Source organism: Pogonomyrmex barbatus, unplaced genomic scaffold (genome assembly GCF_055798465.1).
Source record: "Pogonomyrmex barbatus isolate J1 unplaced genomic scaffold, ASM5579846v1 scaffold6, whole genome shotgun sequence".
Taxonomy (NCBI): Eukaryota; Metazoa; Arthropoda; class Insecta; order Hymenoptera; family Formicidae; genus Pogonomyrmex; species Pogonomyrmex barbatus.
In genome coordinates this window covers 6,427,424-6,453,636 of record NW_028297160.1, presented here as the reverse complement: position 1 = coordinate 6,453,636, position 26,213 = coordinate 6,427,424, and the positions used below count along the sequence as shown (strand labels likewise).

The window sequence follows — 26,213 nt, the reverse complement described above, 5'->3', positions numbered from 1 at the left end:
TATGAAATGATGTACTTACACCGTTGCCATAAGAGAGAAAAAAATAGAGACAAAAATTCTTCTTATTTTCTTATAATTATTTTCGATTATCAAGTATTATTGTTATTATAACTATTATCAAAAAAATTTCAGGATGATTCTGCAACACAGTCTAGCAATACTTTAGTCTTTAGCTTTACATTTTAATTACAATGTTCAATCATGGTGCAGTAGATATCGTATAAAATTGATTGCTATACCAAAAATTTAAATCATCGTATAATAATATATTCCTCAATTAAATTAAAATTATTTGACGATTTGTTGAGCAAACCTTTCTCTGAGCTTGCTGATTTCGCGTTAATCTTCATTTATCCCATACATCTCGTTTTACATCTGAAGTTCAACAATGGGAGCATACGTTAAACACGTGACATTCGTGACTGTTCTTAACCAAGCGTTTCCGACGTGAAAGTCGAAACGGCGTCGTCGCCCGACTTCTCGAAATGTAACGAGACCGTCGGTGTATCACACGTGCGTAATCTACGTGCCTTAGAATGCTCGTTTGAGCGACTCACGCACGCTCACGCATGTGCACGCACTCATCGAAGATACAGGTTGCCAGCCGCACCTGTAAACCCGCGCTCTCGAGAGATCGCGTGGGCACGACCAGACGGCAAGAAGGTGACGTAAAATTGCCAATTTGAATATAATTTTCATTTTTTATCCAGCAAAATTCGGAGGCTATTTAGAAGAAGCGATATTAAGCCCGGTAAGTTTCGGATCGGAATATGTTCCGCTATCCGCTATAAATTACCCGTCAATTAAGATGTTTTACAATTCAAGCTTATATTTTAGATAAATTGCAAAGAATAATATTTTATATACTCTTTTAATTTTTTAAAGTTATCTCATCTTTCAATTTTATTTTTCTTTAATTTACAATAAAGAATCACATTTTAAAATGCAATCTGACATGGCAAAACATATGCGCTTTGTATACCTTATCGCGTATTACAAAATACCATTAAGGTTGGTACATACTGATAATAATGCGAAATGAAAAAGTATCGCCAAAAAAACTTCGTCTTACAGACACAGCACCATTTATCATTCTATGGCATAAAGCTGCATACTCGCATAATCATTCACGATAAATTCAGCGAATCTTGCGCATATCGAGAGAATTCTGTGCATTCGTTCTCAATAAAAAATTTACGAAACGGGTCATCCACAATGGAGCCGTGAATTTCGCGTGCGACAGTGAGGTCGCACGAATGCAGTAAATCACAAAAATGCTCATTGAAGTCGCGTTTCGCAAGATCGGCGAGCGTGGCGACCCGTCGATGATTCAACCGCATTTTCCTCGCGCGAGCGCAACGCGCATACCCACGACGTGCACCGGCGCGACCTGGCGCATTCCGCGCTCGCCAAATGCATTTTCAGTCTGTCGATATTCTCCACGACAGGAGGAGTAAACCCTCCTGTCTCGCAATCGAGACCCGGCGAACCTTGGGCGGTCCGTGAATTACGCGAAATAACGACGTCAGCCTCGTAACGAACATAAAGTGCTTGGAGAAGGGCTGTTTCACCATGTTAAAGGATAAAGAGAATCCTCCGGAGGAATTCCCTTTTCCGTGTTCCGTTTTGTACCGCGAATCTTCACGACGTACGCAGTTTTTAATCTCGTAAAAATTTCTCTCTCTCTCTCTCTCTCTCTCTCTTTCTCTCTCTCTCTCTCTCTTTTTCTCTCTCTTCAAAAAAGTGCACTTCAGCTTGCTGATCGATTATTGACCATGCGGCTGCCGCACGCTCGATTCCGAAACCGGACGAAACTTTCACAATCCACCAAAAGCACGCGCGGCAAATATTTTTGCCAGCCTCTGCGTCTTCCGTTTTTACCGCGGGCGCGACAATTATTATTCTGCCAGACGGTTACGTGGTGCGGTAGATGGGATAATGGCCGGCATAAGTTAAAATTTCGGCCGATACACGCGAAAACAGGTGAGTTACGAACGGAATTAAGTAACTTAAGGCCGGCGTCTCGTGCGTGTAACACACTGCACACGACGAGGACGCCGATTTTATGGCTAATTTGTCGACCGCGACCGTATTTATCGCGCAAGTGGACTCTCCGCGCATTTTGTTGCCCCTCGCCGCATCCTGACGCACGTCAGTATTTCTCAATTAACTCTTCTCATCGTGTATACCGCGCCTACATATGGCGTAAGCCATGTTAAATTTCAGCAAAAATCTCCTTATGTTGTTGATCCAAAAACGTAACGCGTGTAACGAAAATACTCGGATTTAATTAAAATTAAGATTTATTAGGCAAATAGTCCGCGCCTATAAATCACACCTTATTAGGATCAAGCTGCGCAATTACGAGAATTTTTACGATGAAAGTGATATATATGGTTTACGGGTTTTTTTTTTAATGTAAACTGATTTTTATATAACAACGGCATATACAAGAAATCTCGATTGGCATCTCATTAATGAACGGTTGTTGAAAGAATGCAAATGGCGGAAACATGCATGCATCCCGCTTGTGGTTTGTAAATTGCCGTTAATTTCGCCAGGAAGACGCATGGATTACCATAAATTTCGACACAAGTGACCGTTCATTAGATATGCAAAACAGCGTGTGGGATATGGCGCCCAAAAGTGTTCGCCAGTCGCGTGTCCTTCCTCCTCGTAAAGTCTTACATGAACTTAAATTTTTCTTTCAAATACCGTGTTCGTGCTCACCTTGCTAATTTCTGCAGTGACGCAATCGACCGTATTAAAAATCAGTATATTTTATGTTTCATAAATTCTTCGCGTTATTAATATTTTATGATAGTTTAACTCAATATTATACGAAATTAATAGTTGATCATTAAATATCAAGTAGTTGCATTTTCCGATTTTTATTGTACATTATATATTTATTAACTGAAAAGAAAAAAAAAGACGCATGCTAAATAATCTACAGCCTAATTAAATATATGACCGAAGCCTCTCGTCTGGCAGGACATCTTTCGCCAATTACTTCCTCCACGGCGCATTCTCTCGTGTTACATCACGTAGATAGGCGCGATGCAGCAACGTGTCGCATAAGCGACTCGGCTCCACCTCGGAGAAATTAGCACCATTGCATCGTTATGTAATGACAACGCAGGCGACGTGGGAACGCGGCGCGATGCAACATTAAAATCAAACGCAACACGCGCGCATCAATGGATCCGCGACCTAAGGGTGAAGATGGGAGGAGGAAGAGGAGGAGGAGGAGGTGGAAGAGGGGAAGGAGGCGCATCGGCCCGGGGCTCGCACACAATGCCACTCGAGTGGTAATTTGTCGGAGATGGGTCATTACGAGCTTAAGACTGCGTCCTCCCGCTTCTTCTCTCCATTACCGTTCGCCACGAGACACGGGAAGACAGGGCCTCGCGAGCGGAGCGCGACGAGGTTCGCCTCTCGAGAAAGCGAGACCGGCTGACCTCATCGTGAACCGCGGCCGTCAAAACACCCGCGTCGGGCCCCGCGTTGCCCCTTCTGAGCTCTCGTAATTTCGGCGCGCCATGGAAAAAGGTCGCACAAGACGCGTCCCAGAATGGCACGGCGCGGGCAAGATATGTTCCCTGCGACACGAGGACTCGGCCTCCTGGGCTCGCTTCGAGCCCATTTAGCTGTCGTCGTGTCACGATTTTCGTGAGATTGTAATTTCTCGAAGAGAAGACGGAGCAATGGTGGTAGTACGAATATATTGTGACGGGCCTGACATTGATCCCAAGTACTTCGGGCCCACCTCCGTCGTGTTGGGCGTTGTGTGTCGCGTGTTTTGATATCGGGCGACCAAGATCCCGAAGTGCGAGGCGTAAAACGAAAAAATTAAGGGAAATGTGCGAGAAGTCGTTCGTGCCCCGTTGGGATCTTTCGCGGCGTCAGCCCCGGAGACATCGCGTGATGCGCGATTTTTAACGCATCTCAGTATCGGGACAAGACGCGTCATGCTCGCTGCTGGCGAACTGGCGGCTCGCTCAAATCGCTACAAAACGAAACACTGTTGCTGAAGGCGCGCGGAAGGTTGATTCTCGCGCGGATGGTATGCGCAGATATCAGATCTCGTTTGCGAGACACAATCCCGGTCCCGATTCGAACTGAGTGCAGCAGGAGAGATAAAGAAGAAAAAAAGAGTGAGAAGGACGGGAAACGAGGTAGTTTTTAAGCGCGTTTTAACGCCGAGACAAGGCCCCGAGCGAACCCTAGCGGTGGCGAGACGTTGGGCCTCGAGAATTACGGCTCCGCGTGTCTCCCGTAATCCTGGTTTATATGCCGCCGTGTCCGGATGCCGGTCCCCGCGGTTCCTGGACCTCACCGCTCTTACATCTTCCCCGGAGTCGGCGTGCCCGACAGGCCCGTCGTCCTCGGAAGCCAACGCGACCGACGTACGTGCTCGATACACGCAGGGGCCTCGTCAGACCCACCGCGAAACGAGTTTCAGCAGGTTGAGATGCAGGCAGGCGGTTCGCGCCCACGCCATGCACGTATTGTGCAGGTACCATCACGGGGACTCCTCTCGCCTCGCCTCTCTTACTTCTATCTGCCTCGATAGCTTGGGGCCTCATTGTTTCAGCGCGATCTGCTGTCATCCGCCACGCGGGAATCCTGACGAATCGCTCTATACCATACGAACAGGTCGTGCCGTTGTCGATCATCTAGAACGACCGCTCGGTGATATTTCCTGCTATTTTCTGTAAATCTTTTTAATAAAAAAAAGTCGAATACGAGACTGAATCAATAGACGATTAAATAGTAATGCGAATGATCAATAAGTTCAAATAATTTTTCAATCGACTATTAATTAGACGAACGTTAGAAGGTTAGAAATTTTGTTATTTTATTAATAAAAAATTAAATAATTTTTTTTATATAATGATAAAATAATTATATTTATATAATTTTTATTCATAGAAATAATTCATTTTCATACACTATACACTATATACTATTTAATAATATTACAAATGCATTGGAAGTAATGCGATATAGTAATAGCATTAGTTAAATTCATATGTTTTACAACCTGTTCAACTTATCATTATAACTGTCAGCATGCATTAATGCGTCATATAATGTTTTCCTCAAATTGTGACGTTCAGTCGATACGCATCCAGTTGAAACCCGTTCATTCGCGGCTGCCAATTACATTCGCTCGTCCGACCACTCTCGTTTATATGTTTATGTGTTAATTCGAGTTCTTGTAATAGCACAGCATCGATGTAATTAGTCGGCATTAATAATTTAACACCAATTTAAATATAAATTACAAACTCGAGGAGAAATCGTCCGAGATGTTCATATCCCGCCTTTAATTTCGACAATCCTTCATCATGCGGTCATTTTCGTCGATACCCTTCTCCCTTCGAGCCCGATATTCCTTTCGTACGCACATCGACCGAGGCGTGTCACGATCCATCACGCAGATACAAACGTCCTACGTGCGCATCGGTTATATCCGCGAACGCTTTACGATCCCCAATAATTACGTGTCTCATTATATTTTAATTAGCATGGTCCGACGGCACCGCCCGATTCCATAGGGTTCATTAATGTTGTTTACGAGGAACTCATTAAATTTGAATATTATTGAATAATGCTCGTTAAGACACGACGAGCGTGATCACGCGTGCGTGCGTGCGTGCGTGCGTATGAGCGTGCGTGCGCGCACGCATCCGTCGCAAATGTGCGCGTGACTCCGAGCGGAGTCGACACGACAGGTTGATGCAGACGTACGACGTAATGCGCCTCGACATTAATATATTTCCTCTAATAAGACAAACACCAGGTCCACCTCCGCGCGCGCGGCTTCTCTCAATGGGAAAACTATTACTCTCGACTCGTGCGAGCGCGCGCGCGCGCGTGCACAGGGCATCGTGGAAATCCTCCACCTTGTCCCGTCCATCACTCGGTCCCCGCTGCACCGTCGAGAAGGTGACTGAGAGAGGTCGAGCCGCTCGAGGTCGACAAACCGCGAGGATCTCGCCATTCTACGAACGCATTGCATCGCATCGCGTTGCATCGCGTCGCGCAGCGTCGCATCGTCGAGCCCGAATCGTTTTATGCCCGACAATCGTTCCGCCGCGGATCGCATGAAGGCGCGTTTACGGAAAGATACGCGAATGCGAGCCCGATATCTCACGCGACGAGGGAACGAACGTCGAACGTCGATTACTGCCAGGCATATATGCGGCCACTCGCGCGATTTTTGCGTCGCGTCGCTAAGGCGTTCGCGCGATTCATGGGACGACGCGCCGCGTCGTAAACCTATGCGGATTCGCGATTCCATGTTTATCACCGCTCGCCGGATGCGAAGTGCTATTGGAAATTGTAAATTTTGTACGATATAGGAACGTAGACGAGTCTCTGTGGGACGTCGATTCCTGATGGATGTAATAATAATAAATTCGCATAATTCCGAAGACTGAGTGTAAAACCTCTTGGAAAATTCATGCTACATTTTGTAGCGAATGAAATTTGCGATCTGTAAAGCTGAAATCTATTTTCAAGAGAAGAGAATACTCTTAATATAGAATATAGAACTTTGAACAATATATCATAGAAAGGGGCATGTTTAATTGAAATTTTATATATTAATCGTTAATCTTTTTCCGTATGTCTAATAATAATAAATGCACAAGTGAATCAAATAAATCTTGTACTGAATATATAGCAATATATATGAATAATTTAAAAGAGCTGCATACCAAATTCGGCGATACGCCGAATTCGTGCTCATTTGATAGATGAAGCAAGCGGATGAACTTTCTATGTTACGAAGTTTCTTCACCTCGAACCAGCCGTCTCTCTCTTGCGCGCTAGAATGAACGATAGAGAAACAGGCGGCACGATGGAAGCGAAAGGCCGCACATTTTCTCTCGAGTTTAGCGTAAAACGACACCCACATCGCGGCACCTGCCGGCCACTCGTATTGCCTAACATCCGCTCTCCGGTCCGTACACTGATTTAGTCTGGTCTGGAACCTATGCCCAAGATCCACCAGCGTAGGCACACACGTCGAGGAGCACGCACGTGTACGCGCGCGTAATTTCCGAACGACAGATGGAGAAGAGAGAGAGAGAGAGAGAGAGAGAGAGAGAGAGAGAGAGAGAGAGAGAGAGATCACAAAGATCTTCTGCGCTCTTCGGATTTACATACTGCATACAAGCTTCGTTCTCTCGCTCCCTTTCCTCCTCCTTTTTCTCTATCTTTTTCTCTTTCTCTCTCTTGAATTTCGTTCCTCCGTCGAATTCTGCTTCGGGCTGCTGCGTGGGCAGCTGCCATGTCAATATTATAAATTCACCGGACGTCGATCGCGCCGAACGTCACGCATGCGAGAGAAGCTTTATTAAAACTTATGCGCGCGCTAACGCGATTTATCGAACGCGAGGCGCAGGGGGTGACTCGTGGACGGCCACCTCGTTAGGTATCAGCCCGAAGTGAAACACCGTGAAGGCAAATATTTCTTTAAGTCTTATTTATTATTCAACCGAGCCGTTGGCTATACGAAACATTATTAACTTCGTGTAAGTAGCAGACACTGAAGATAGATCGTTGGGACTGAAAAAAAATTAGATAACATTCTCGGGATGGGGACAATAAATTAAGAATGTATATAACAAGCTCGAAGATTAAGGATTGCATGTAAATTTTCGAATTTTCAGTTTACTATAAAATCTGTGTCTGTAAAAACGTTTTCTCCTATATTATTATTTTCTCCATAAATTGTTTGTTTTTATTAAAACTCATTAATTTTATATTTCTAGATTATAAAAGATCCCAACTACATATAAAAATTACAAAAAAGTTTCTCGGAGAACCTGCTGGGTTCGAAGATCACGTATAAATACATATGGAGAAAACGTGAAGCGGATGAAGGGTCAGAGTACTTCCTACATGCGATACCCATGGGGTACACCCATAATGCGCATGATTACGTGGGTATATGATGTGTGGGACACTGCAGACGGCTACGAAGCAATGTACCACCTGTTGAATCCTGTTGAAGGGAGGATCATGGGCAATGCGCATGGTAGGTAGAAAGAGATTGAAGAACGTTGTCAAGGGAGAGAAATATGAAGACATAAAAAGAGAGCCCGCAAAGAATTTTGACAAATGCGTAACGAAAAAACAGCGAGTAAAATTCGATGTGTTCCACCTTAACGCTGCGTTTCATTTTTTTTATTCATCCAACTGTTTCAATCGTTTTTTCTAGTATTTGTTATTTTCTTAAACGAGCTAACTGTGGCTATATTATTAATTGAATAACATCCAATTAGAATCTAATAAATAATATATTTAACGTCATTGTTTGTCTGCTATAAGACAATATATTAACTAAGAATTGACTATTGATTTTGAAAAATGAAATTATTATTATATTGAATGTTATAATATATATAATTAAATTTGAATATTATTAATGTAATTTTATTCAAGACTCGATTATCTCATTGCTCGCTTTAAAGGCGAAGGTTTTTAACTATCATTTATGATTTAACATTTTTTTCCAATCAAACAATTTTTGAAAACTTCTTTATATCTTTAAATATATAACATAATATAAAGAAAAATTTTCTCAGATGTCCGAGACGTGACGTTTGTTAAAACTCCTTACGAACTTTTGAATATTTCAAATAAAAGAGAAAGTGATTGAAGTTGACGATACACCTTCTCGCACACATTTTCTTCTTAAGAATGTGCACATGCAACACATATTCGTCTACTTTAGTAACGCGTGTCTAATGCACACGTGTTTGCGGGTGAATAAAAAGGAAGACCCTTTTTCGTTGCGATAGGGCGGCTTCCTCTTCCGGCGCTCGACGACAGGTCAGATGACATTGATCTTAATCCCTATGGATCTTTGGGTGGCACAGGAAGTGCGATCCGAGATCACAAAGCGTATCACGATTAATATCCATTTACGAAGATCATACATGGACAAGAGTGTAAAAAATGTCCAGGGCAATGATATATCGATTACTTATTACATTGTCTGTCGTTTATATTGTTCCTTGTCTTTAATATAAAGAAATTAAAATAAAACTGAAACAAATCTTATAAAAAATCTTATAAAAAAATAATTTTTTTTCATTTAGTGATGATTCTAATTATTGGTATTAAAATAATAAAAATGACCACGAATAAGTAACTTATCGCGAGGAGTAAAAAGATAACCCTCCGCTGTCTATCTCAGATGGTAGCCACCATCAGGCTGATTGTTCGATCAATCGATTCTCTTTTTTTACCGAGATCATGGATCGCTCCGGTGAGCGTTTCAGAAACTAATGAGCGCGAAGAACATCGAGAATACGTGCCCGCACGAACAGCGAGCACGATGACAGGTCCTATTGTGTCTCGCGACGCGTTCATCTCTCCTTGCCACGCAAATCCACAAAATGCTATGGTGAGAAAAGGGATTAAGTGACAAAAAAGCATAATGGCTCGCTAGAGAAAAAGAACGGAGTATCTTCGATGGGAAGAGGAACGTCGGAATGACGATGATGGACCTCTACGAAGAATTCGGAGAGTCAATATAAATCGATTATCCCTGATTAGATACCCCGTGATATATCGTGATGGAACTCGATTCGTGACAGATGAGAGGAGGGGAGGGGAATAATTTCGGATTCCTCGCAGTAGTACTGTTTCTCGTCCGCTTGCGATAGGTACAACAGACACGACGAAAACTCGCTCACGACAGATCGAGAACAGATTTGGACACTGTGACAATGTGTCTCGTTTGAGAGGAGACGCAAAAGGAGAAAGAAATATGAAGCGGACTCGGAATACCTCCGAGGTGGAAAAGGTGCGCACGTGGACCGTTAGATCCTTTGCCAGTCGACGCGATTAATAACCGACGGCGAATTCCTTGCTCATCATTTACACGAGCGGTAATTAATTTCGCGTCATTTTCTCTCTAATGACTCATTGATTCGGTCCCCTTTCGCGCGGCCCTGCCTAATTTCTTCGTGGCTGCGTTTCCGGGTTCACGGTCCGGTGTCGTCCCGGTGCCGTTTCATCACATGCACGTGACAACGACGGGCCGGCGGGTCGTGCCAGACTCGCATGGGATTTCATCGCATGATGGCACCGGTCTGTCATCGATGTCGTGGACCGGTTCACTCGGGGATCGCCGAAGAAACTGCTTTATCCCTTTCAATATCACTTGTCTTCTGACATTAAAAAAGGATAAAGCAATTAGAGTAATAAATATTATCAAATATTGATATTTAAGGCATACGTTTTCGAATTCAGTTTTAAGAAACGAAATAATACGATCCGTATGCTGTACTGTATAGCATAACTCTTCAAGATAATGTTATTTACTATAGTTATCATTGATAAATCATTGATACTTTTATCTTCCTTTAAAGCAAGTTGCATATCGAGAATTGGAGAATTGGATTCGAGAGGAGGAGGATAGTTGTAACGAGCGCGTGGTTGCTGTATGCCGTAGGAAACAACTACGTCTCTCGTGCATTCGTCAGAGAACGCCTCGCAAAACATGCAGGTTCACAATAACCTCTCTACCGCTTCCTCCTCCAATATTATATAGCGCAGAATAACCTCCACAATTTTCAAATAATCAGCGCGGAAGTCGAGCAGCGTTTCGCTGCGGGCTCGAGTGTTTCGAGGTGAGCGCAGTCTCTCTCTCTCTCGACTGCTCTCATCTCGAAGAGCGATGTACGAGAATGAGACGGAGCCACAGGAAGAAGAACAAGCTGAAGAGGAACGAACGAGATGCTTACGTCAGTTTTCTGATCGTGACTGGCTCCACCCTGTGTTACCGACGACCAAAAGAAAAAGAGAGAAGGAGAGAGAAGGAGCAGGAGGGAGAGAGAGAGAAAGAGAGAAAGTGAGACCAGGACTGTGCCATTATTACCCTATTATATCTTGCATAACAGTAACAGTGAACGAAGTGAGCTATTACGCTGCCTATCGTGGGGGTGGTTTGAAGAAAAGAGGAGAAAGGAGGCCGACGCGCGAAGGAGGAAGAAGAAGAGCCGGCTTTCGCGCTCACGAAAGACGCGGGAAAAATTCGCGTAATCGTGTGGCAGTAATCGTTTTGAACTTGCACCTCGTTGCAGCTGCGAGAATATCGCGGTGTCGATTTACTCAATCAGTCGAAACAAGCTCTTCTGTTTATCCTATGGTTTTACCGTTCATTACCGATCACACTTTTCCATCGTCCCACTGACTCGTATATTACATCTGCGAGAAAGCAAATTCCTTTACGGTCCTAACAAAGACTCACAGAAGAATTGTTAATCGAGCGACACAGTACAAAGCCGGCGATATTTCACAGATTGTCTTTCATCCCGTGTGTTTCTTAAACGAGATGTCGCAAGTCGGCCGATAGCGATAACGCAAGCGGCGGTCGAGGAAGGGGCGAAAAAAATAGGAATCTGCATTTCGCCGTTTCCAAGCGAAACTACGTAATCGCCCGGGCCGTACCTGCAATTTAAAATGGGCGTAAACTGCTACTTCAGCCGGCGGATAATTTCCAAACATTGCGGTCGTTTGGTTCGGCAATATCGCGGGTGGGGTCGATCACGAAGCCTCGTTTTCGCAAGCCCGAGCGTTTTCGAAATTGATTCGTCCCATCGATCGTAATAGATGCAATGCTCTCGCGGCATATCGAACATTCTCTCGCTTAATTATTCCAATCGAATTCGCAGAGACAATTGCGAGAGACGGAATCGCTGAAGAAATCTTTTACGATCGGTATCAGTATCTTGCGCGTATCGACGACCGTTCCAAAAAGGCAATCCCTGTTAAACGCTACAACACAGCCGAAGCATACCACCTTTGTCTGTAATCATCCAAGGAGAATTCCAAGAGAATTCCAAATTTCCAGATTAGATTTCCGATAAAAATCTTTTCATATCTAGCAAGTTAGATTTATCGTCGTCACTTGGCGCGTGACCAGTCGGCGCATGAAAGTCTCGGGACGCGGCGGGTGGAGAAGATAACACTAACGCGCCGTTAAGGCGAGATGGCGAGAGGCGATGGTCACGGCTAGAGCGGGGATAATTAAATAAGTTTAATTAAGGCGCGTGTGCGTCGTGACTCGGCGGCTTGTTCCCCGCGAGAGGGAACAAGGTTGGGGCACCGCGACGACAATGCGCACCGCGGCGGAACGAAGACGAGCGCGCGCGCGCGCGCGCGCACAAGTGCCTGCTGTCGCTCGTGCTCCGTGCTCCTCTCGAAGGCACTTCATTTTCTCGAAACGGGCCCGACTGCGCCTATCGCCGGCGGGCACGGGCTCGATTGGTAGGATCGTTTCGAGCACTCTCGTCGCGATCGTCATCCTCGACGTCCCTTTTGACGTGGGTGGCGCGAACGATGATTCGACGATCTCGCCTCTTCTCTCGGGCCACTCCAGGATCCTGTTTCTTACGGCGCGAGGCGATGATCTTACCTGCGCGCATCCTCTACACCTGCGTGGAAGAGCGGACACGACTAATATACTCTGTGCGATTCGCCATGCCTGTCGAAGCTTCACGGCCCGTCATGTTGCCGCGCACCCTACGTCGATCGTGATCGAGTGCGAATTTTAATGAAATTTTATGCACCGCATTATGAGCATCCTCGACTTTTCATAATACGATTCCGCTGACGCTCCCCATTTAATAAGCAATTTAATAATTATCTAAGGCAAAACATTCATAGAAGCAGTTTCTGTGAATCTTCTTAAGTAAATGTCTACAAGAAAACATAACAAAAAAGCTTGCCTAAAGAATAAAATTACAATCATTATGATGATGATGATGATAACGATGATTGCAACAAACGGCGCCTTGCTTCTCTTCTTTCTAACTTTATCAATTCTTTCTGGTTTGCCTCGGTAGCGAGCAAAGTGAAGAGGCGTGGTCGATCACCTGGTAGCCGCCAGCTTCAGTTCTTCGCAAAGGGTTACGATCCGCGTGACCTTTGCCTGTCGTTCAATAGAAATATTTCGACCGTTTAGAGATGGTATCCACCGGTCAGCAGTCTTATACTTAACACTGCTATAATAATACTAACAATAGGATGTAACTGGCTTACAATAATACCAGATCTCGTTAGTGAGCGTTTGTGAATCTCGCTTTTATTTCTCATTGGATCTGAACGATTCTATCTGAATGATCATGGAATGATCATGTTACGGCAATATTTCAAGCAACACTGACATATAGATTCTATTACGAGTTTTGCAGAATGCTCTAAACATACTCTTACAAGATTCACGCGCACGTCTATTAATAACGGCAACCAAGAATAGCAAATAATTTAAGAGAAATTGACGCCCGCGCTATTCTTCGTGATCGCGCCGTAAACAATTCTCTATCTGCTCGCGGCCGCACTTGCTCACGCTCAACGCGATCTTCTCTCCTCGCGAAAGTGCAAGTGTACAATCCGGAAGAAACCATTATCAAAGCTGATTAATATATTTGGGCATGCAATCGCATGTACGAGCGGCTCGCCGTAGCCAGTCCGATTTGAAATTATGCGAGAATACGCGCACTTTATCTCGGCGGATGAAGCTATATCATGATAATTTATACGAAGTCCGCGAAAAATAATGGGAAAAGCATTCGTCGAGCTGCATAGCGGCGACCCTACTCCGACGATCCGAGGCGGATTACGATCTCGAGGATTCCGGCAGTCGCGCCGCTCTCACACAAGCAATAAATAATTCTCGCGGCGGTCGTGCCATCAGTCGGCATTACGAAATAATTATTGCCGTCGTATGAAAGCTAGCCGGGAGAAACAAAGTTTCGTTAAGCGGATGTCGATGAGGAATATAGACGGGAAGAGAACTCCCGACGGAGCCGATTATCCTTTAATTTGTAAAGATCCGCAAGCGAGGTGGGCGATCGTGATACCTCAGTCTTTCTTTGCTTCGTAAACGTTTAAATTTGAAAGAAAAAAATTTACATTTTGTATTATGCTATCGGTAATATGAAATAAAATTAACGAAATACACGAACGAAAATTATGAAGAAATGCAAATCATCCTTTTCCAACATTCGAAAAAATTAATCTCTTAATTTTCTTCTATAAATTCTTCAAAAATAATAATATTGTATCAATTATTTTACTCATATAACAATGCGATTCTTATCTATGTAAAGTGCTACGTAGCATTATTTTATCAAAGATATATTCAATACAATTCAATTGATAACGCTAATACGCACCAAGAATAGCAAATAATTTCCACCTAACAGCCATTATGATCTCTCTTATATTGACAGCATTACTTAACGGCCATATTTCGAAGGCAAGAAATCCAGAAAATAGCCGCAGGAGCCTACATGTACATACACACACACACACGCGCGCGCGCGCGCGCGCGCACGTTGTGCCTCCAGTGTTCTACGTTGTCGTCGGTCGGGATATTAGCGAGTTCCCTCCGCGGCTCGTCCCTCGGGGCAAAGAGGCGTAATACAGTAACGACATTGATGATATAATCTGCCGTATACACATCACGTCGTTTCTCTCATACGTACGTACGCACGCATGCAGGAACGCGTGCGGCAAGACGCGATCATATGCGTGTCGGTGCAGCGCGTGCCCGGGCACTCGGATGAGCTACTGGTTCGAGCCGCCGTTGTATCCCATTTATTCCTCTTCCCTCCGAGGGCCTAAGGGAATTCTTTTGCGACGCGAGAAGCCAATCTCTCGTCGAACATCACGCTCGTAATGACTCTCTTCCATTGCCACAATTCTTGCGACGATTTCACGGTGAATTCCAAGCTGAAGAGAAAGTAAGCGCTTGTGTACCAGTTTTATTCTTTTCGTATTACATTAGATCCTTTTGTATAATTTGTTATTTATATCTTTAATCAACACAAAGATCAACACACAGATAAAGTTTATATATCATTTATGTTTTATTCTAGCATATCTGCAAAAGTACTAAATAAAAACTTTTGCTAGAAACTCGTTTAATCTGCCTCATGACGTCGATCGCTCGCCTATACATCCGCTTCCGTAACGCGGAAACCACGACGTCACCTGTTCTAGAAGCGATTCGCCGAGGTGTGACGATATCATGGGGGCACCTACGACAAGAAATGCACGCGCGCTGCGTTCGAGCGTGGTTTCGGAAACGCGCCCCGGAAAAGGGGTGCAAGGAAGTAGCCAGGGCGATTCGCAGGTGACGGCCCACCAGGACTTAATCGATGTGGAGACTTGGGGGTCTACCAGACTAGGAAGGAAGTGAGGTCACCGGACCTTGGCCCACCTTGGTCACAACGTGCAGCAGGTGTACCGTCACCGTGCAGGGAAGCCCTCGATATCCAGACACGACACCACTATTTTATCGCGCGAGATTATGCTACCGCAAAAGTTCATATAAAGTTCATTAAAATGAAGCACTACATATAATTAAAAACATTAGTATGTAAAATAGATCTAGAGCGATTGATGAAAAATCTATAAGAATAATTTATCTGTGGATTTATTACATTATTTTTTCATAAATACATATAAACTTATTCTTCAATTATTATAAATATTTTCTGTGCATGCATGTTATTTGGATACAATGTGTATCAGTAAGGAAGTTGCTTTTAATTATTTAATATCGCACTTTTTATTAAAGATATATTGATCAACAATCATTTTCAGATACATTATTCTAAATTTAAAATAATACACTCATAGATTAATGATTGTCAATCATCCTGCATACGAGGACGATCGCACGTCACCGTACATAACTCTTTTCCTCACGTCAGGTGCATCGCGCGAGTATTTCGCCCAGGATGGGCGCCGCAGGGTAGCTTGCGCGGTTGGATTACCAGTTTTTGCGCCGAATATGTGGGCCATGCACCTGCCACGCACGCGTATAAATGCACCGCTGGCACCACGGAAGCCGTGCTCGAGTTTCATGGTTCTGGTTTTTAGCGAGACATGGTCGACTATTCCGCAAAAGGCGCACGGAGGGGTCGACGATGCAGCTGCAGCCGCGGGAATCTTTACGACGGTGCGTTTAACCGCTCAATTAAAACAGTCCTCGGACGTTTGGAGGAGGCCGAAAATGAGAGGATCGTTCGCTCGTATGCGAGACACAAGCGAAGCCCGATCTTCTGTCCGATCGTAACTTGCACTTATTTCCGCGAGTTCCTCGTCGTACAAAAGCGTTACGAATGTATCGCCTGGACGTTAAGAGCGTGTTTTACGAGTCAACGAAACGAACACTTTGGTTATTAACGACAGATATATTTTTAAATAAGGCTATGCCAATTCCCGGTGGCGAATTCGATGCGAAGTCGATGCTTATCTATGCTTTCCGACACACGTTTTTAACGTGGCCAGTGGACAAGTCAATTTTCTGAATACGTGAAGCAATCTTTTGTGGAAAAAATTTCGCTCGCTCGCAACGTTTACAGTCTTACAGCGACACGTGCTGTCAGAACGCCTAGCAGTGGACCGCTTGTTGGACATTGAAAAAGGTGACTTACTCGCGAACGAAAGCATCTGATTACGACATCTTCTCCTTTCTCGAAGAATATCGACAACAATACGCTCCCATCCGCGATCGTTTCGCGCAGTAAAGCACATGAAGGATTAAAGCATTGTCGTTGACTTTCACGCGTCTTTCTCCGGCGTTCACAGCGGGAACGTAATGCTAAATGACGACACGTTGGTTTTTCTTTTCGTTGTTACGTGGCCGTCTCTCGTGCCTTCGCGGTCGCTTCCGGGAGGAGGGCACCGACGCCCTGAATCTCACCCGCATTTCGGGCGACGCGCTGATGTAAACGAGCACGGCAATCATTTAAAGACTTGACTCCTCTTGGCGACCCCGATCGCACTTTCTTCTCGGACTGGCGCCAAGCGTAGGCGCCATACATTTGTTCGACGTGACACGAGGAGGAGAGGAAAGAAAAGGAGATGGTCGAACAAGCTGCGATGATCCGCAGAGATCGTCGAAGACGGTGGACGATGCTCGTGTTACGATACGATACCGCTACACGACCGAAATTCGAAGGAAAGTAATAGTAAAACAGCATTAATGACGAGTAATTTATTAATTTCAACTTTTTTCTTATAATTATAATTGGATAAATATCATCATGCAGGAAATATAATTATATAATATGTCATATTTAATTTATATAGATATGTGCATAGTGTCATAGTTAAATGCATATGAAAATGCGGATGAAAACGAGAAATATTTAAAAAAAATTATGAAGAGAAAAAAACGGAAAAAAAGAAGAAAATGTGAATAGAAAAGCTAAAGTGAAAGTATGTCCCGTTTAAAATGCACCTGAAATTCTGATTCCGAATCATATAAATAACAAAACTGACTATTGTTTAGTATATTCATACAATTATAAACCTATAATCTAAAAACTAATGTTGAAATAGTGAAAAAAAAAATATGAAATTCTTGAAGTGACAACAAAAGCAAAATTTTTAGATTTTAATACTTTCTGACTAAATTTTAGATTTTAATACTTTCTGACTAAATCCTTTAGAAGTATCCTATCTTTTGTTAGATTCAAAATATATTAAAAATTGCTATTTTAATATTTAAAAGATGGAAAAGATACACGACAAGAGTTTTCCTATTTTTTTTCATACAAGATTTCTTTTCAAAAAGAAATTTTCCTACCTGCATTGTATGTTGTCTGTGCAGATATATTAAAGATTTTTTCTTACAATTGTTAATCTTATAATATTATTGTTACTATTGTTAATATTACTAAAGTAATTGATTCATGAAAAAGAATAATGTTCTCGAAATTTTATGACAGTAACCGACTTGCAAATCTTTTCAAAGAATGTTACAGGTAACATCGATATTCATTCTAGTGCAAATAGCTATATATGCGTTACCTGTCATAGTACACTATTCAAATTTGTTTGAAGTGTAGCGACAATTAAATAATACATATTACCATTATTTAAATGTATTAAATATTCAAATTAAATATTCCAACGCAGGTGACATCACGAGATGCGTTACATAGAAAACAACATGGACCAAAGTTTCTCCAAGAAAAAATTTTTAATGAGCTATTTTCAATTTTAGAAATTTAATAAAAACCTTATTAAAAAAAAAATGATATTTGCCATGTTTCAAAATATCACAGTAGGTTTGTCACTTCAACAAAACTAAAAAGAATTTTATATTTTCAGTTTATTTCTTAATAAACAAACTTTTTACTTTTATCGATATCACATTTTCTTCATAAAAATATAGAGAAATTATTTCATTCACATTTGTTTAGTAAATATCGTTGAGTAACTTGTAACAATTTCTTGTTTAGATTTTTACATTTGTTGGAATTTATGTTTTAGAAATTTACTCTTTCGAGAAAAATGTTTTTGAATGTTGAAAATTCGGTAAATAGCTTCTATATAGCAATGAAATATCCTCGCAGTAACACTACCCGTCTGCATAAAAGTCACACGGGAACACCATGGCAGGTGTAGGCAGCGGAACTATCGATATTCATAATTGACAGAGCGTTGGCGGAATCGCGATAAAGTCGATCCGTTATCGGTGTGTGTGTGTGTGTGTGTGTGTGTGTGTGTGTGTGTGTGTGTGTGTGTGTGTGTGTGTGTGTGTGTGTGTGTGTGTGTGTGTGTGTGTGTGTGTGTGTGTGTGTGTGTGTGTGTGTGCTAGTACACTTCCTATCCGTAAATACCACAACGGCTAACAATGTGTAGGCCATCGGGGGTCCGCTGATGATTGCTGAACATGTTGGCCCGCAACATTCCCATCATGTCTCGCACAAAACTCACCTGCTACCGGTCGCCATAGCTTATATACGTGTACGTGTATATCGCCATATGCCACGATCCTGATTTTCCCAAGCTAACATAATGACATGTCTTGACCCCTATCAATGCTCTAAGTTTTTATCTTATGGCTACTGATAAGAAAAATTTTTCTGCATATTGTGAAGAAAGTTGCAAATACACGTAATGTTTTTAGATTTTTACATATATATTGATAAGAACTGTTTTTATACTTCTCATAAAACTTTGAAAGTCATTGCCGCTTTGAAAGTTCAAACATTTTTAAGGAGTTTATGTCGAAGTATCAATAGATGATCAAGCAATTAAAGAAAGGATTTTTGTACTTAAATTGTGACTGCTGCATTTGGCGCTGTTTCTTCAATTTCGTTGTTTTTAAATAGTTCAAAATCATTACAACATATAAAATTTAAAAAATTACAACATATAAGTTTCAAGGGGCGTATATTCGCATCTCAAAGTACAATGCGATTCGCATTATGTTAATATCCTTAATGTATTATTAAGTACAAACGTACCATCACCTGCATATAATCTGCAATTCTAATTCGCATCGATATCACGTCCTGCGATAAACAGTTCAACCGTTCGACCATTGTTTGCATGTAAAACAAAATTACAGATTTTATTCATTCTTATATATAACATTGCAAATGTGACATTTAAAAACGTCATCGTCAAACTTTCTTATCGAACATTTCTAAACCAACATTTCTTCTTGTGAAATTCCAATAATCTTTTAAAAGATGAATAGAATACTCTTTCTTGTCGTAGAAAATTTGTTGCAAAATCCTAAAGAGTTATACATTCAATAATACATTCAGTTATACATTCATAAATATCGTAATTGCTAACTTTGTAAAATGGTCAAATAACCCATAACGAATTTGGAAAAGTATTTTGAAAACGGTGCTACCTAACGGTACTACCTGTCAGAAAGAATTTACATATATAATAGACAAAATACAGACAAGATACAATACAAGAATATTGCTCTTTTTTGCAAATGTACATCGCATTTGTAAAACGGCTTTGTTATTGCTAGTTGCCAATGCTATTTTCAATAGATTCGATAAGGTTCTTCAGGAATTCACATCCTTTGCATCTGTCTCTCTCTCTCTCTCTTTCTCTCTTACTCTTCATTCATGTATATTGAAAATAATCTCATACCTTTGTTCTCAGAAAAAAGCTTCATTTATCATTTTTTCCACCTGAATAATCTTTATGTTTTTATAGCAAATTTCCATATAAATTTCTTCAACAAACATATTTTGAATATGGTTATATTACTATTATTCACCGATATTCAGAACGTTCTTTCGCACCTTTATAAACATCTCATGGAAACTTCTCAGACTACATGGAATTGTATATGATCTTAGTAGTACGTTATAAAAAAAAAATATAAAAGTATATATTTTTTTTACAAAAATATTTCACAATAAGTATCACATGATTATTTCAATATAACTTACCCGTAATACTGACTACCTCGCATACACATTATTTGAAAGTGAAAAAATCCAGATTAACGAATGATATTGGTTTCACAATTCATCAAGAACATTCTCTATAAAATGCAATAATATTTTGTGGAAGAGGAATCATTCAGGATGAGAGATTGGTACTCGATCTTCCCGCGGAAGATCCTCCGCGCGTTGGAATCGGCAGTAATTAACGTCGACTAGAGGCGTGGTTCGCGAGGGGGCAGCGAGACACCCCTCGGTTCATCAGGAAGATTCGTCTTCGTCCTGCGATACGTGCATTCGCGCGCGTCTCACACTTGCCCGTCATAAATTTATGCAGAACAATTCAACGACAACGGTGCATTACGGGGTCGACGGCGCAGGTTCAAAGACCTTGCCCGAGCCGCGGGTACTTCGATCGTCCTCGGCGCGAATACGCGTTTCTCCTGCCCCTTTGCGCGCGGCCCCGTTCGTCTTTTGGCTGGCAATTAGCATACGATTGACCCTGCGCGGTGACCCTGCGCGATTCACCTCCGAACGATTGAATTAAAATGCGCTAAAGGTGCGAGTCGCCCCGGCAATTTTGGCGGACGGGAAATCAATTTCTTCCCCGTGGCTATGCGCATAAAGATGCATTTAAATTTCATATTCTATGGATTTTTAATCGTTCTTTTGCAATTACATGGTTTTTACAACTTGCAACAAAATTGAACACGCAACAAAAGTACATAAGTACATAAGAATCTGTCTAAAAAAAAAATGTGAGGATAAATTTATTTAATGTGTACATAAAAGAATAAACACGTGCTTATATATGATTTTAATTATAGAAGATAAAAGTTAAACGAGCCATCTTGTTAGGCACACGCAACGGGTAACAGAGAGAGCTGCACCAACGGCAAAATGTTATATAAATTAAGGGCTTACTGTGCCGCATGTAGTTTCAGGACGAGAAGCTTAAATCGGCTGAGACCCGCGCGGTTATCATAATGACAATAATCGCCGTGATCAGTAACAGCGTGGTGGAAACACGACGCGATTATTCAAATCCTAAGCCAATCGCCGGCGTTGTAAAATTATACACGGGCCAGCGTCGCGGCGGCGGCGGCGGCGGCGGCGGCGGCGGCGGCGATAATCGCGCGGCGCAATTTGATACACGACCCGCGCGCGGACAGAGACGTTAAGATTAAAGATGTAGGATAAGAAATTGTTCTCGCGGATATTATCGAAACAAGATATAGGCGCGCGCGCGCGCAGGGCCGTTAAGTTTCTCATCCGCGTACCTTAACTCCGTCTTAACTTCGCTGCCGTTGCCTTTTTCTCTTACCCTTTTTTTTTTCTTCATTTCCTCCTCGCCATGGTAACCACCCGACATATGCGGCATGATCACCTTCGGCGCGTCCTTGGTGCTACGTACTCTGAACGCTAGAACCCCGGAGGCATGCCCCATCACATGCGTTTTCGGGACTCTCCCTTACCTGCACCTCCGTCAATACCTGCGAGACACATGACACACACACGTTATTTAAACACGCACAACGTCACGTACCTGCACCTGCATTAATGAACCGGAACATTTGGATCACATGCACGATGCTTCGTGATGTTTTTCTTTCACGAGAGACAACGGCTGCGTTCAGCAGAAAGGCAGCTATTAAGCGCTCTACGTGATTGAATTCTATTTTTAGATCCACGCCGAAATGGGATTATATTTCTCTAAATCTAAATATAATCCGATCAGGACGAAGCACTTAAGCCCGAACGGGTTTTCTCTTGTTTTCTTCACTTTCTAAAATTTTATGGCACGGATTACGCTTATTTGATCAAAGAATATCACCATTCTGCTTTGCTTCTCATCTTTCTTCATTCGAAATAAATTTATTTATACCATAATTATTCTTACATATAAAAAAAAACATAGAAAAAAATTTTAAACTTAAATCATTAATCAGCAAAACCACCGTAAACTCACGTATTTACTCCATTCAAATCCAGGTTCTTGTAATCTCCACAACATACACATGCTGCACATGTTCTAAAATATTTCTTACAGACCGCACCTGCGTTAATGCTAGCCGAAGCCATCAAATTACACGTGCAAGGCACATGCGTTCCACCTTAAAGGACATCATGTTGCAACAGTGCACTATACTACTGACAGCACGTCTCGGCATTTCGACAACTCAACCTTGAAAAAACTAGCCGGTCGAATCGCTATGTAACATCGACTGAGAGTTTTGTCTTTTGAAGCTGACGAGGTCTCACATTGGGCGAACATGTGAGCGGGAACAGTTTACATTACCGAACACGTTCTTCGGGGGACGGAATCGCATGCTCGTGTTCGCGGAACCTCTCCCGGCCGATCGCAGAGTACATCGAAAGTATTGACTCAGTGAATGAGGTCACCATGTGTGATTTCATTGGCGCGCCATACAGAGAGATGCATCGCGGCCGCGATAAGCACCGCGAAACGCGGTACGTGAGCTACAGCCAATAAACACAGTGTAATTCCGCGTATATCAACTGCCACCGGTATAGCTTAGCACGTGCTTTATTTCACCGCCTGCATACATCGGAAATACGAGAACGTCATCTTTCAAGCGGCACTGCACCTCTCGCGTCGTCATGGATGCAATATTGCTCACTAACTGTCTCTGCTCGACTGCCACTTTCCTTTAATTCCTGGACGATCTAACGTGCGTTCTTCTTTCTTTTAATTTTCGAATTTGTCGGCATTGTGCTAGGCAAGAAAATACGCGATTTAATCTACCTTACACGTAGATGCGACGTAAAAATTTTAATTATTAACAAGTCTCATTATTAAAAATTCTCACGTCGTCTGACTTCTTTTTAACAATGATCTATGAAATTTTATCAACCGCGTATGATTTTTGCGTACGATCTTCATCAATTCTCGCGGAATATTCAAAGCAGAAATGTTACTACCTACAAAAATGTCTAATCCCTATCGACGACACCTGTACGTTGCGTTTTGTGTGCCAGCTTCGATACGGCTAACAGCATCATCATCGTGAGTTCATTTTATCGGCGCTCCGAGTACTAAAACGCTCGCGCGATATCGCCTGGGATCCTACGAGTCCTAGCACGAGCGGGCCCTTCCCCGTTATCGATACCACGACCCTTGCGGCCGCGAATTCCCCATGTTAATATTATTCAAATATCTTAATAGCTCCGCGCCACGACGCGAAGAGGCTCCGACCGGCGCGGGGTCGCACGATTGTGCGACGCTCGTAACCACGTACTTTATACTCCGTGAATCGCGAATACGTTGCCAAGTATACGCGGATACACCCGATGAACACCACGGCGAACTGCCAATGCCGGTGTGTCTTCACGTGCGAGCGAGCGTTTAATGCCTTTAAACGACTCTCGACGGCGACGTGTCTGCCGGCACTATGCCCGTCTTGTTGCCGCGAAACGCCGTCTCTCGCCTAACTAGGCTTAATGTAGACATTGTTTAAGGGACGCGCCTGTCGGACGGTTCTCAACCTATAGGAATTATGTATACAATGCACATATGTAAATTATACATATTTCTTAACCTAAATGTAAATGTAGAAATTTGCAGACAAAGAATATATTTTATTTTTATCCTTCTTGTCTATTATCGCATACTTAAGTCTATAAATCATTAAAAATAACCATTCACAAATTTACACGATACTTGTTATACGTACGTAATCAAGATGGGACAATTGAGGCTCGAAGGAAAGTTAGACATGCGTCGAATTCAGGGAAATCACGCGCGATAGAGAGAAAGTGCAGGACGAGTTCTCCCAAAACTGTCTCTCCCACGTGTGTATCTTGCGCACGTAACTCACGATTCACTGCTTCGTTGCTCGTGAGTTTCGTAAACAAATTTGTTTTCGTGGACAGAATGCATGACAAAAAAGTGCGTTTTATCGTAAAAAATATTATTTCCGGGGATTATCCTTGAGTCCAAGTTTATTCGATTGAAAAACAACACTGATCAAAATTCGCAACATTTTTATTAGTTTCATTACGTAAAATTTACAGGGTATCCATCATTCTTTCGTGTTTCGAGAGCAACTGACTGAGCATCGCTGATTCGCGAGAGGCCGAGAGCGCGGGTGGGCCTAATGTGCCACGAGTCCCACGCGGCGCCGCGCTCTTGCACCACACACGCACCGACATTAACACCTGACCCCCGCGCTATCTGCGGAGTGTAGATTCATTATCGAGCATAAATTACGGCGGAAAAACCTCAGCGATCCGATGCGCTCTTCGTTTCGCTTTCTGCAACAGAGCTGATTCGACGTCGAATGCTCGACGTTTGTAGCAAATCTTACGAGTGCTCTCGCCCTTTTTTCCTCAACGAGGTTTCATTGACTTGATAGCGTGAAATACACGATAATAAAATTTTCAAAGATTACAACATTATCATACCAAATAAATTTGATATAAAATTTACACTAATCACTTATTTTACAAGCTTCTTCGAATATATTCAATTTTAAAATTGGATAACTTATAACGTATTTTCAATATATTTTTCTTTTGTTTAGAGTGCATAATAATTTTTATTAAACTGATTAAATAAATTTAAAAAAAATTATCCGGCGCAAATGTAAACTTTGCTCTGACACGTCGTGAAGATCAGAAAATTACGCATGCTACTAAACAATCGGACATATAGCGAATAAGGCTCTTTAACGTCAGCCCGAAACCAACAACTTAATCTTGAAGAGATATCGAGATGGCCAGGATTCGCTTGAAAACCTCGATCTTCCGACTATCGACATTTATGTTGTTCGCGTCGGTGGCGTTTTCCAGAATTCTCTCTGGTGGAGCGAATCGAAATTCGGCCGTAAAGGAGAATAATCTCGCTTGTAAAAGCGCGATCGCGTCGGTCGTAGCACCGAACGGCGCCCATTGCGATAATAAAAGCGACGGCATAAAAATACGCCCACGTTGCTTCCTCGTACCGAGGAAGAAGCTGCGAGCGGATTTTGCGAGCTTTCCTACGACCTCCCGAATCACATTGCTCGTAGTCATTAATCATAGAAATCCTTAGCAATACATCATGACACATACATTTTTACAATATTTTCAAAAATATCAGCAAAAGTTAGGATGCATAATATGCTTTATGAAATAATCACATAACCCTTCCAAAATATAAAAAATATGAAAAGAAAACCAGTATTTCGAACAATGAAAGAATTTTATCAAAACAATTATATAAGGAGGCTATATAATAAAAATTTTTCTAAGAACAATTTAATTTTCAATCCAATTCTATTATATCTTTTGTAATATTATATAATATGTTATAAAATTTATTTCTATTTCTACACTGTTGGAAAATATGTATTAAGTTTAACATATATCACATGTCCCAAATGAATCATTCAACTTTTTGTGTTAATTTAACATTATCGGATGATAATTAAATTAATGGATGTGTTAAATAATATACTGATATTATGTTAATATTTAAACAAAAAAATAATCTTGATTAAAAATTTATTATACGTTATCAGAATTTTCATGATAAAAGTAACATAGAAGTAATACACAATCATCTCCACTCTTTTGCTAAAAAATCAACATTTTTTTCTGTAAATTTTAATAATTTAATGAATGACGTAATACAAACTGTATTACTTTAACGTATTTTTTTTAATCATTTTAATAATTTTACATTTTATTTATGTTCAAATCAATTAACAAAAAGATATATGTTAAATTCATGTAGATCACTTAACACAAAAATTAATCGGCAAATTTTTTCACAAAAATCCAATTATGTATGTTCAATACAAATTTTAGTTGTTATAATCAAATTCTTACCTCATCGAATATTTTTCTACTCTTCCTTTCTCGTCATAACTTGCATATTTTCTACAACATATCATTGCTGTCAACGCCACGTGACGCGCAGAAAATACCTTGAAATCACTATCTCTGAGTACCACT

At 41.8% G+C, this 26,213-nt stretch overlaps 1 long non-coding RNA gene across 1 annotated transcript; it reads right to left on the bottom strand.

The window, feature by feature from the left end:
• Positions 1-18,530: 18,530 nt before the first annotated feature.
• On the bottom strand, positions 18,531-23,159 carry LOC148935126 (uncharacterized). The gene is made up of 2 exons (XR_016140710.1): positions 22,225-23,159; positions 18,531-21,748 (listed from the first exon to the last, which is right to left on the bottom strand). It is a non-coding gene; the product is annotated as an uncharacterized LOC148935126 (long non-coding RNA).
• Between the last annotated feature and the right edge of the window lie 3,054 nt (positions 23,160-26,213).